Below are 13008 nucleotides of genomic sequence, written 5' to 3' on the forward strand. Positions count from 1 at the left end.
TGAGCATGTGAAGGGGAAGGAGCAGAGAGAGAGGGAGACAGAGAATCCCAAACAGTTTCTGCACCCTCAGCACACTGCCTGACCTGGGGCTCGAACTTCCTAACTGTGACATCATGATCTGAGCTGAAATCCAGAGTCAGACCTTTAACTGACTAAGCCACCCATGCATACCTAGGATTCTGTTTTTTTTAAAAAAAAATGTTAATGTTTAGTTATTTTTGAGGGGGGGGAGAGACAGAGAGAGAGGGAGACAGAATCTGAAGCAATCTCCAGGCTCTCAGCTGTCAGCACAGAGTCTGACATGGGGCTTGAACTCATGAACCGTGAGATCATGACCTGAGCTGAAGTAGGATGCTTAACCAACTGAGCCACCCAGGCGCCCCCCCAGGATTACGTTTTTATCTCTTTTCTTTTCTAATAAATTCTGAAATATTTGCAAGTTTGCCCTCCATCACAGCGATTTAATTTGTTTTAATTTCTGATTCAATCATGTTCTTTAATGCTTCAGCGCTGACATTAAATTTGTGATTATAGCTTTAGATTCTTTTAAATTCTCTTTTTATTTTACTTTTTAAAAAAACTGTGTGCTTCTGAGCAAGCCTCAAATATTAATCTTTTGGGGTTTGTATTTTATCTGTAATTTCTTAATATATATAGCCCATATTTCTTTGAAATTTTTGAGTACAACGTGATATATTTTAAAATTTATTTTCTGCAGTGTCTTTAGAAAACATACCTATATATTCTTTATCTACAGTTTGAGCGCTTTGTTTTCCATTTTGTATGTTGCAGGTTTTTTACTGATTCCATCCTTTTCTTTTTTTTTCTAATTTCCTAATCACTAAACAAGAAAACATATATCCATCCCTGGAGTGTTTTCCTCACTGTCTCTCTGGTTGCTGTTAGACTTCTCTCCTCTAATTGAGAGCTCTAGATTTCAAAGATTCATGCATGCCCTAACCAGGTGTTTTATTGTCTCTTCTTTAAAGTAAATTTGCTGACATAAGGCTGGATCATCTAATCTCAATATATAATATTTCCGTGTAATCCTGAGTTCAATCTTTTTTCTTCAGATTGTTTTTGCCCTTTAAAAAATATTGGCAGAGGGCGTAAATAACAGACTATAATTCATAGCATGCGTGCTTCTGGGGCATTCCCTAGTTCTGTCCTTTCTGTGGAAAGGACAATCTCCTCCCCAGTTTACATGTTGCTTGCGATTGTTATTTTCATAAGAAAATTTTCTACTCTAATGGCTTCACGAAAGGATCCTTAAGCCTGACTCTGTGAAATGCAGGCCTTTTTCATTCACTCATAGCTTGGTGGTTGACTCTGTTGGATGAGCTGATCCTTTTACACATTTATGTTCATATTTCACAACATTGATGTATGGTGTGCCTGTTCCTCGATAACACTGAAGTGTCTGTCTTTCATTGTATTATTTAGTAATGTGAGGGTTCCTGACATTAAATATGCAAAGTAGCTTGAGAGCCTTTAAGTAGGGGCAAAATAAAAATTGCTGATTATTTATTATTGCTATAAGGGAAGCCATTTAGGATTACTCTCCTGCCGCCCTCTGATTAATGCCCATCTCGGCAGCATTTTCCCCGTGCTTTTGTAAAGGTTAAGCTACTTCCCTGAAGTAAATCGACCTTCAGTCGATGTAGCCCTAAATAGGAGCACAGAATTCTGCACCACTTGGTCCCATGTGAGGGATAATGTTTACTTGATCTCCCCCCAACAAAATTGTTCCATTTTTACTTCCATTCCTCTATAGCCACAACCATTTGCAGCTTGAGTGTTCTTAAGCTGGTGTTTATGTGCTTACACAGATAGCAATAAGGACCAAAAAAAAAAAAAAAAAAAAAAAAAAAAAAGACAAAGAGATTGAACTCTACAAGTTTTATTTTTGATTCCAAACCAATGTCATGTTATCTCATGCCTTGCTTTTCAAAATGCGGTCCGTAAGCCAGTAGCACCTGCATTAGCTTCAAGCTTGTTAGAAATGCTTAATCTTGGACCCATCCAGAACTTCTGAATCAGAATCTGCATTTCTTTTAATATTTTTTTAATGTTTACTTATTTTTGAGAGACATAGGGAGATAGAGTGTGAATGGAGGAGGGGCAGAGAGAGAGGGAGACACAGAATCCGAAGCAGGCTCCAGGCTCTGAGCTGTCAGCACAGAGCCCGATGCGGGGCTTGAACTCACAAGCGGTGAGATCATGACCTGAGCCAAAGTCCAACGCTTAACTGACTGAGTCACCCAGGAGTCCCCAGAATCTTCATTTTTAATACAATCCCCAGGTGATTTATGTGAGCTTTGAGGTATGAGGAACACTGTTTCTTTTCTTTCCTGCCTGACAAGTCCCAGAGAGGAACTCTGAATTCTCCGAACTGCCTCCGTTCTGTTGTCCACACATGATGGTGGGCTGGGTAGGTAGGTGTTCATTCTCACAAACATCTTTTTTTTTTAATTTATTTATTTTTAGAGAGAGAGAAAGTGTGTGTGTGGGTACAAGTGAGTGGGGAAGAGACAGAGAGAGAGGGTGAGTGAGACAATCCCAAGCAGGCTCCAGGCTCTTGGTGCAGAGCCCAATGCAGGGCTCGATCTCACAAACCGCAAGATCATGACGTGAAGTGAAATCAAGAGTCCAAAGCTTAAACAAAGCTTAAGTCCAAAGCTTAAACTGAGCCACCCAGGCGCCACACCCCCAGCCATCTTTTCATCCTTGCTTTTATAAAAATTCTAGTTAATTATTGGCTATTACCAGAGAAACAGTCATTAGCTTCTGGGCCTCATTGACCAGTCTACATTAGTGGCAATAAGCTTACATTCTGGAGAGAGGATCAGACAGGTCCAATAAGAAATTTAACATGCAATCGGTGCCTTTAATACTAAGTAGCTGGAAGTTTTGTTTCATCAACCCAGTAAAAACAGATAGAGCTCCCTGCTAAATTCTCTCAAAGTAAGGAGATTTCTCACCAGGTTTACTTGTTGGAGAAATACAATCCAGAACTTCAGACTATTCTGGTAGAGGAGGCAACTTCTCCGAACTCTAACTCAGATTTATTTCAGGGTAAATAGCAAGGCAAGTGAGTGTTTCCTGTACGTTTGTCTCAAGGAAGGATTGTCAGGGGGTTTTACTGCATTGGTTGAAGTGGGAAGCCTGTGAAGTTTCTCATTGGATTTTACTTCCTGAGAAGACATCAGGTCAGGTTACTTAATGGTCTGTGTTAAACAAAAAAAAAGAATAAAGGGAGTCACAAATTTGTAAAACAGATTTATGAAACACTACTTTTTTCTTATTAAAACATAACAATAATAGGACCTGGCATATTTCACTAACAGAATTTAACACAGATTGGATTTATTTTAAATCTGGTCACCCTCAATTTTTTAAAAATGTACCTATTATGTTATCTGACACGTATCCACCTCAAATCTTCATTCATTCATCAAGGCATTCAATTATTGTCTCTGTGCGCCAGACACGGTTTTAGAAGCTGTTTTCTTTCTTCTTTTCTCTGACTCTCTATTCTATTTTCCGTTCTTCATGCTCATTCACCCAAGGCCATTGGGTGAAAACCAATCCTTCCAAACTGATTTCACTCTATTGCCTCCCTCACTTAAGTCTGCCCTCAGCTGTCTGTTGCCAAGGAATGTGAAAGTCAGTGGAATAACAAGGTTTTCGCATTTTGGCTGACTTTTCACACGGTCCTTGGAAAGGAAAAGCCCCATGCTTTCTTTCTACTTAAGTCAGCTTTGTTTCCTGCCCCTGGCTAAACTCCACACTGAGTGATTTCAACTGCTAGAGGTTAATTTTCCTGTAATAGCCTCATTGTGATGGAGGGTTTTGGAAATTACAAAAATTAGATGCGCCACTAATTGGCCTGTCTGGTCTTGGAGCAGCTCCCTGGGTTATAACACAGTCAGAAGAGGCTGTATAGCAAGGCCAGATTTGATTCCCAAACCAACACTTACCAAGACAGTTAGATGTGAGGAACGAAAATTATTCCAAACAGAGCCACATTAAGTGTGTTATTCTCTTTCTTTTAATTGGAGGCAAAAGGTACTAGAGAGATTCATTCCATTCACTAGGACTTGGGGCAGTGTGTCAACAAATATTCCTCGACACCTGCTTTGCCCACTTGTGAGCTGAGCCAGCTCACAAGAGAAGGACACACTGCTCCCTAATCTTAAGGTGTTTAGCTTAGAGAGGGGAAACTATCAAATCACGTAGCCAAGTCGTGAGCTTTCAAATTTGCTCCAACAACAATTTAGATGTACAAAGAAAACGGTCTTGATATTTTCTCTAATTCATTTGATTTTTCTTGTCACAAACCCTATCCCCCTGGGGAGTGGAGGCAAGTAAACCTCAGCCAGATAATAATAGTGCAATTGATTCTGACCGAAAATGTTTCCCCTTCAGAACCTTTGTTCTATGCAAAGTGCTCTTCCCCAACATAGCTGGCTGGCATAGGAGTGGTTTTGGATGATTCATTCAGTGTCTTCAGGCAACTGCTCATTCTTTAGACCTTACTCCCACCTCACTACTGCAAAATGGCATTTGGATGTGGGAGGCAGTTTAGTGCATTTTTATGGAGGTTTGGGAGGAGTCCTCTGATCCATTTGCTCTATTCTAGATCATCCAGCCCTGGATCCCCATGTGGGGTGGCCAGGTGGCTTCTGGTCTAGTCCCTCACTAGACCTCACCCCAGGAAGGGCAAATGGTTTTATCTGGCCTTCTGAGGGAGCAGGTGTTATTACCACCAGCCTCTGTCTTGAAGTCTTAGCCCTCCACTGTCTCTTTTCATGAACCAGGCTTTTTCCAGGCCACCTTTGCTCTCGACTTGGTTCATGGTCTGCTACATAGGAGCCCATCTATTAATATAAACTGAATGCCAGCCCTTCAGCTTGCTGCAAAATCCAATTTGGATATCAGAAGTTCAACTGAAACTCTTTCTCTTCGTTTGGCAGAATGGTAAGCAACACCGCTGAATTTGGATTTCTGAGCCATCACTTACTAGATTTGTGACCTTGGGTAAGTTCTGTAGGCTCTCTGTGCCTCAGTTTCTTCACCAGTAGAACTAATAATAGTACTATCTGCATCGTAGGGTTGTTGTGCAGAGGACAGGAGTTTGCACATGAAAGTCCTTAGAACAGTGACTGACACATAGTAAGCCATATACAAATGTTGACTATTATTATCTGAATTTCTCTTGGAACACTCCTAATGTATGTTTCTGGAAAGAAAGAAGGAAACTGTTGTGCGTTGGAAGGACAGGGAGTTGATGGGGAAGTCAGTTGATCAGGAAGTATAAGAAAATCGCTTAAATATATTTTCAAACTATCATCTCCTTATGATTTATATGAAAGGTAAGGAAAAACAGTATATAATTAAGTACTAAAGTTTATTCTGTGTATTGTAGGCACGGCCAGTATTCAGATACAGGAGAGATGAGACGAATTTTAGTCGTGTATTCAGGGAGTTTTTATGGAGGTCCAGCATGAGAATGATTTGGGTGAAAAGATGGGGATGCAGAGCCTGAAAAGTTTAAATGGAAGGATCTTTAGGCAACATGTGAAACCAGGTGGGCTTTGTTATTGTCTTCGGTGACTTCCTGATTTCATTCCTTGGGAATGATTTCACAAGAATAAGAGGGAATGAACTAACAATGTCTCCTCTCAGGGCAGTACGATTAGGTTGAGTCTGCATAAACTTGAGTATGTGGCAACTGACAGGCTAACTGGAATGTTGATTAAGAGCTACCAGTGATATTTCTTCTGTAATCTGATTCCGTGAAGATGAGGTTTATTCCAAGACCTTTCTTCTTCCATTTTAAAAGAAATAGGGGGACTGGCGTGCTCAGAGCAACTCCAAAACTCACCAGTCTGTGAAGGGAAAGGTTTTCTTTTTCCTTTGTTCTGTTACCTCATCTTTATCTTTCTCCCAGCCCAGATGCTGACCTTGAAGACGCTTTATGTTACCCTTGAGTTTCCCTCAGGCTTCTCTTTGCCTTACAATGGACTCAAGTCCAGAATGAATCTTAAGTGATTTGCTAAGAAGAAACGACTTACAGGAAGAATATTGTGCAGCCCCTTCCTGACCTTAAATCCTCTTAAACCGCCAAGAACAGGACTGCGGTGCATTGAGTCTAGGGCTAAACATTACTCTTGGCAAATAAAAAAATAACAACAACAACAACAAAACATGAGTGAATATCCTTTCTAAAATTAACCGAGGCCTCCTGACACTTGCTGTGGCTTCTTTTATTTGTGTTTGGAGGATGCCAAAGGAAAGGTAATTGAGGAGTGGGTTATAATTTAATCACCCAGCACAATCCTTTCTTCTATTTATAGCCATGTGAAAAATGTGAGCAAGCCCTTCAGTGATTCTGCTTTCATTATGGGAAAGCCCAAAAATCAGGAGCCCAACTTTCTACCTAGAGCTCCAACAATTCCACTGGGCTGTAGTGCATTAAGCTTGATAGTCTGTGTTTGGGTGTAAATGAGTGTTACTATCTATATGCTTGCCTTCCTGAGAATCTCTCTAAAAATCTTATTTTTAGGAGGAGGAAGAAATCCATGGAGTAACGAAGTCTATCAGCAGGAATTCTAATCTCATTTTAGAATTCTTTAGAATCTGTCATTGAAAAGGCAGACTCACCAAAATTCCATCAAGGGGGCTTGCCAAAATCCCAGCAAGTGTCCTGAGAACTGCCAGAGGAACACTAGTTATTAGACAGATTTTAATTTGTGCAAATCCATTAACAAAAATCTCTAATTAAAAAAAAAAATCAATAGATGCCTGTGACATTAACCAGCAAAATCTAATAGAGGACCATTAAAATTTTTTTCTATTCAATTAACTTGAACACAACATGATGGACTCAACAGATACTTTAATTAGATGCATATGAAAAGAAATTTTGCAAAATTAAATAGACTCTCTATTTGCAACTGATATGAGGAGAACTGCAGTAAAAGATTTGCTCAAATCCCTAATGACTGGTAATTTCCTTGAGAGGGACATGAATTCTTAGACAACATCCTTACAAATCAATCCTTCCCCAAGAGGCTGTCCTTTGTCAAGAAGTAGAGCACTGTGCTGCCTGTTTCTTTTTCTGTTCTTTTTTTCTGGGTGAGATATTCATGTGGAAAGCACAAAAGGTACGCTTCCGGGGACTGTTTACCAGAATCACTATTCCATGCTCCTCACAGTAAAAAAATAGCCCCAAATATATGGCTCTAATTTACAGGGTAAACACGTGTCCAAGATTGTCCTAGACTGTCTCAATTTATGCCTGTTGCCTTGGCATAGTTATTAATAGCACTCTTTTTTGCTCTAAATAGTGTCTTGGTTTGGGCTATAAATTATACAGTCATCCTACTAATCCATCAACCATCCCCACTATCTATTTCACACTACTAAGGTACCCTTCTCAACTCTTGTCAGAAATACAGGATTTCCCTGCTCAAAGCGGTTGAAATTTTGGAAGTTAAGAAGTACTCATTGTTGTCTACACAAGAGGCAAGCAAGCACATTCATCACCCCCCTCCATTAGTTGTCTTCTTTTTCCACCCTGCCTCCCACCCCCAACTTTACCCTCAACTATTTTACATTTAGGATTAGTGTTAACATCTTGTGAGATGAACTTGACATAATTCCCACCATAGCAGTTTTCAAATCCTAGATGATTCTATTCTTTTTAACTTCAAGCATTATCTTCCTCACCTAAACTAATTGATATATTACACATACGGTAAAACATTGGATTGTGAGTAACTTGCTCTGAGAGTATTCCACAAGATGAGCAAACGTTTCTAATAATATTTAACTTGATAAATGAGCGATGTCTTGAAATACGAGTAGTATTTAACGCTGAAGGTCACACGACAACAACTGAGCCAATGGTTCTTCTCTCTCTCTTTCTTACTGCAGGATTGTGAGCGATAGTATTCCAGGCTCAGATGCTGTGTCTCAGCTATGGTGTTTGGCAGAAATCACTGATTTTTCAGAACATTGGAGGGTGCCCACAACTGGCACTAGTGTATTTTTTCTGACTTCAAAGCATCTGTGGACAATCCTTTGCTTTTCCATACAAGAGTAAGTTTACGAATGCTTTTGCTTCATTCTAGGACAGGCTGCCTGCGATAGAGAGCTTTTCCTCTGCTACCTTATGGCCAGTTACATTAAATACAGACAAGAGTCTATTAATACTGTACTGTAGTCAACATCTGTTAGTGATAGTGAAAGTCATCTTACACAATAACCCTCCTCTCTCTTGTCTCCTTTCAAACCAGCCACGAAGGTTTTCAAAAGTAAGTGCAGGTTAATTTGTTTATTTTTCTTTATATTTAGTATTTTATTTATTATTTTGTATTATATTAAAGTATTGTAATCATTTTCCTATGAATATTTTGGGGTTGTGGAATGAATTCTCCGAGTTTCCATTATTTCTTATGAGGAAATTCGCTTTGATATACAAATGTTTTGGATTATAAGCATGTTTCCAGAACGAATTAGGCTCGCAAACCAAGGTTTTATTGTCCTTGGAATGGAAAGCTATACACAAAATGTTGGATTGTCCTTCTGTTAGCCAGTCTTCTCACTGACTCCCAATGATGCTTGCTTCCTGATGTTCACACTCTTGCGTGGGCTTGTACCAGGATTGGTTTTTGTGACCAGTAAATGATAGTTTGTGATTCTAAGATTAGCTAATAAAATTTTGCTATTTCCATTTTGTATGTCCTATTGCTGACCTTGTCTGTCTCTCAGATTACTTGCTTTGAGGACGACATGTTGTGAGCTATGTTATAAACAGCCATATCAAGAGGCCCACATGGCAAGGAGCTGAAATGTCTCATCAGCCACAGCAAGGAAGCAATACCTACCAACAGCCACATGAGCAAGCTGGGTCCAGTTGGGCCCTAAGATGACTGCAGTTTGGGTCAACAGTTTAACTGAAACTTAGTAAGAAACCCCCAAGATCGGACCTCCTAGATTCCTAACCCTCAGACACTGGGTGAGATAACAAATATCTATTGTTAAAAAGTGCCAAGTTTCAAGAGAATTTGTTATGTAGCAATAGCTAACGGATTCAGCGAAAACCCCTGCCTCCTGGGGAGATGGCATCAGGCAAGGTTAATACGGTGCCCAGAAAAGACAGTACTGGACTTGGGAACTAAAGGAGATTACATGGGCATAACCCATCCATCTGATAATTCAACAAATATTTCTTGATCACTTACAATGTGCCGGGTACTGTACTAGACCCTGCACTAGGTACTAAGGGCATGGGAATGTGCCAACGCTGTAGGAATGAGTACTTGCTTTCGTGAGGTTTAGAGTCTAGTAAAATCTGAGGAAAAAAAAAACAACATAGAACAATTGCTAATCAGTTTCTGAATACATGACTGTCTGAAAGGACAAGTACGTGAAAGTGGATATAGGGCCAATAAGTGTCAAATGTACTGTGAACATTAAAACTCTTACTGCTACTATTTGATTTATACATGGCAAGTATATACCACTCAAAAATCAAATGGTTCACTTGGACAACAGATAAGAAAATTGGACCCTTGTTCATATATTTGGGAATTGATTTTCCCCAGTTTGGAGAGTAACCACAATAAAACTGCGATGTTTATTGCTAAGAAAACTTTCTAATAGAAGGATGTGTTTTAGTTAAATAGCGAACACACGAGGATAAATTTACCTAGTATTAATTTACATGTGGGCTTCACTAAGAAGCAGAGTGAAAAGCAGGCAGTAAGGGAAACTAGCCCTGAAATTTGGGTATAGCTTTTTAATTTGATCTTTAAAAATAAGAGCCATGGCTATTTAATCTTAAACTCCAGGATCACCACTGGCTTCTCTAATGGTTTGAAAGAAGCAATTTACTGCCTCATATTTCTATTAACGCACATTTGAGGGAGATAATAATACTTAGATAGCTGTACAAGGAAGATTTCAAAAATAAATCTCAGTGTGGGATGCAACTTATGCCAGAGAGTTATCACCTCTCAGGAGGTAAGAGAGAAGAAGGATTTGCCTTTGCCTTTCCTGTGCTGTGTCATCAGGGCTGTGAGGAAATTCTTGGCTGTGATTGTGTGATCCGCATTCAGTGAGTCTCGGTTCTCCCTCTTTTCAGAGGCAGGTTGATTTTCTTGTGCGACAGGGCAGGACGTCCACCTGCGGTACCATGGATGTCCTTGCTCTGCACACTAATGACGAATCAGTGCCGACAAATCCAGAGTAATCACCATCCTTTTCATCTTCCCTGCTCTCCCCAAAGTTTCAACTAATAATAATAACCATTCTAAAGCTTTCTCATGGGAAACTCGGGCTTGACTGGAAGGGAAATCAATTGTTCTTAGGACAGCTATTATTGTAAGAATTAATCACCGCTATTTGCAATTACTGTACCGTACAATTATCACTAATATTTATGCCGCTTTGACTGCTGCTAGGGACCGCGTTGCCTTTGCCGGTATTAGTTCAGAACAGAGAGGCAGAGCGGAAAAATAAATGAAACCAAAGGCTGGCAATGACAGGTTGAAAGGATCCGATTCTCCCACTGTCAGGCCAGGATGTATTAAAGCTACTGCCTGCTCAAGTCACAACAGCAACCCACTCAGGGTTGCAAGTTTTCCTTTGAAAGAGAAGAAAGGAACTCAAATGGGTTTGAGAGGATACAAATTAGAATCATTCTCAGCCTTAAAAATCTATTTTCTGAGCCTTCATAATTCAGTTCTTCTGAAGCATATGATTCGTTGTCACAGAAAAAAAAAATTCTGAAATGAGCATCTCGCAATGCACCCATTGGACGCTTCGTGGTGACTCACCCTGTCTGTGCCAGTGAGAAACTTTTGGTTCAGCATGGAGGGGAATGTTTAAGATTTTAGGCATCTGGTTTCACTAAGCAATAAACAGATGACAAGCCTTTGTTTTCCTCATCTGTTTGTCCAACATCCATTTATAATTGAAAGATATTTCAAAATTGTTATGTTCTTATATTTTAAATAACTTCAGACTTGGAAAAAAAATTGACAAAACTGTATTAAAATATCTGTACCGTCTTCACCCAGATTCTCCCAAATCACAGGGTATTATCCAAATTAGGAAATTCACATTGAAACAGTAGGATTATCTAATCTACAAAGCCGCAAATTTCATCAAGTTTTCCATTAATGTCCTTTTTCCCCAATCCAGGATCAGATCCAGGATCCAAATTGTACGCAGTCTACCTAGTAATCTGGAACTAGCCTCATTGTTTTTTGGTTTTTTTTTCAAAGTAGTGTCTGATTATTTGTAAAATGTCTCTCAATTTGGGTTTCCTTGAGGTTGTTCTCAAGATTAAATTCAAGTTACACATTTTGGGGGCAGAAGTAGCACAGAAATGAAGTTGCATCCTTCATAGTGCATCCTATCAGAAGGCACGTGATATTATCAGTGAAGCCTTTTTTTTTTTTTAATTAAGCTTTTCTTTTGAGATAAGTGTAGATTCACGTTGCAGTTGAAAAAAAAAATAATACAGATAATCTCCATATACACTTTACTAGTTCATGCCCATGTTAACAGCTTCGAAAACCGTAGCTCAATATCACGACTAGGATATTGACGTTGACGGACAAGAAATAGAACATTTCCATCAACACGAGGATACCTCTTTTTGCCCTTTTGTAGTCACACACACTTCCTTCCTCCCTCATCCTCTTAATCTATGGCAGCCACTACTATGTTCTCTATTTTTATAACTTTGCCATTTCAAGAATGTTTTGTAAATGGTGTCATATATTATATAACCTTCGGGGACTGGTTTTCTTCCATTCAGTGTAGTTCTCTGAAGACTCGGCCAGGTTGTTGCACATGTCAATAGTTTGTTTCTTTTTACTGCTGAGTAGTACGTCCCAGCGTGGATGTACCGCAGTGTAACTATTCAATCGTTGAAGGACATTTAGGTTACTTCAGTTTGGGGCTATTAAGAATAAAGCTGCCATAAACATTTCTGTACAGGTTTTCATGTGACCATAAGTTTTCTGTGACGAATGCCCACAAGTGCAGTTGCTGGGTGATGTGGTAGTCAGATATTTAGTTGTTTTTTAAGAAACTGCCAAACTGTTTCCCAAAGTGGCTGTACCACTTTATATTTTGAACTTCCTTGTATGAGTGATCTAATTTTCCACATATTTACTAGCATTTGGTATTGTCACTATTTTTATTTTAACCATTCTGATAGGTGTAGGGATAACTGACTGTGGTTTTAATTTGCAGTTTGCTCGTGGCTAGTAGGGTCTAGTATCTTTTCTTATGCTTATTTGCCGTGAGTATATCCTCTTTGATGAAATGTGTGTTCATGTCTTTTGCCCATTTTCTAATAAGATTGTTTTGCAGTTATGTTTTGAAAGTTCTTTACATAGTCTAGATATTAGTCTGTTGCTGGTTATGTGGCATGCAAATGTGTTATCCCAGAACCTAATCTGTATTTGCATCCTCTTAACCGGATCTTCTACAAAGAAAAAAGGTTTTAATTTTGATGAAACTCCATTTATCCATTTTTTTCCTTTTACAGATCACGTTTTTTCTGTCAAATCTAAGACTTCTCTGCTCAGCCTTAGATCTTGAAGATTTTCTCATATTTTTTCCCAAAAGTTAAAACTTTTTTATTTTTTATTTTAAAACTGTTTTATTTTTTCACTCAAGTCCATAATCTATTTTGGGTTAATTTTTGTCTCAGGTGTAAGACTTAGATGAGGGTCATTCTTTTTTTGGAGGGTGGGAGTGCAGGAATGCCCACTTGCTTCCCTACCAGTTTGGCAAAGCTATTTTCATTTCTTTGAATTGCCTTTGCATCTTTGTTTACAATTAAGCTAGGCGGTTTCCTTCAGGGCTGTTTCTGAGTTCTCTGCTTCATACCATTATTGCATGTGTCTCTCCTTTTTTTTTTCTTTTTAAGTTTATCTATTTTCTGAGAGAGAGAAAGAGTGAGCTGGGGCACACACACTG

General features: G+C 39.2%; 1 long non-coding RNA gene across 2 annotated transcripts in view; it reads right to left on the reverse strand.

Annotated features, from left to right (window-relative positions):
- Positions 1 to 1933: 1933 nt before the first annotated feature.
- Positions 1934 to 13008, reverse strand: part of LOC125923261 (uncharacterized) — a 167772-nt gene continuing 156697 nt past the window's right edge. For both annotated transcript variants that reach the window (XR_007457978.1, XR_007457979.1), the window contains exon 4: positions 1934 to 3227. This is a non-coding gene — a long non-coding RNA (uncharacterized LOC125923261). The remainder of the gene's footprint in view (positions 3228 to 13008) is intronic.

This window comes from Panthera uncia, chromosome B1 (assembly GCF_023721935.1).
Source record: "Panthera uncia isolate 11264 chromosome B1, Puncia_PCG_1.0, whole genome shotgun sequence".
NCBI lineage: Eukaryota > Metazoa > Chordata > Mammalia > Carnivora > Felidae > Panthera > Panthera uncia.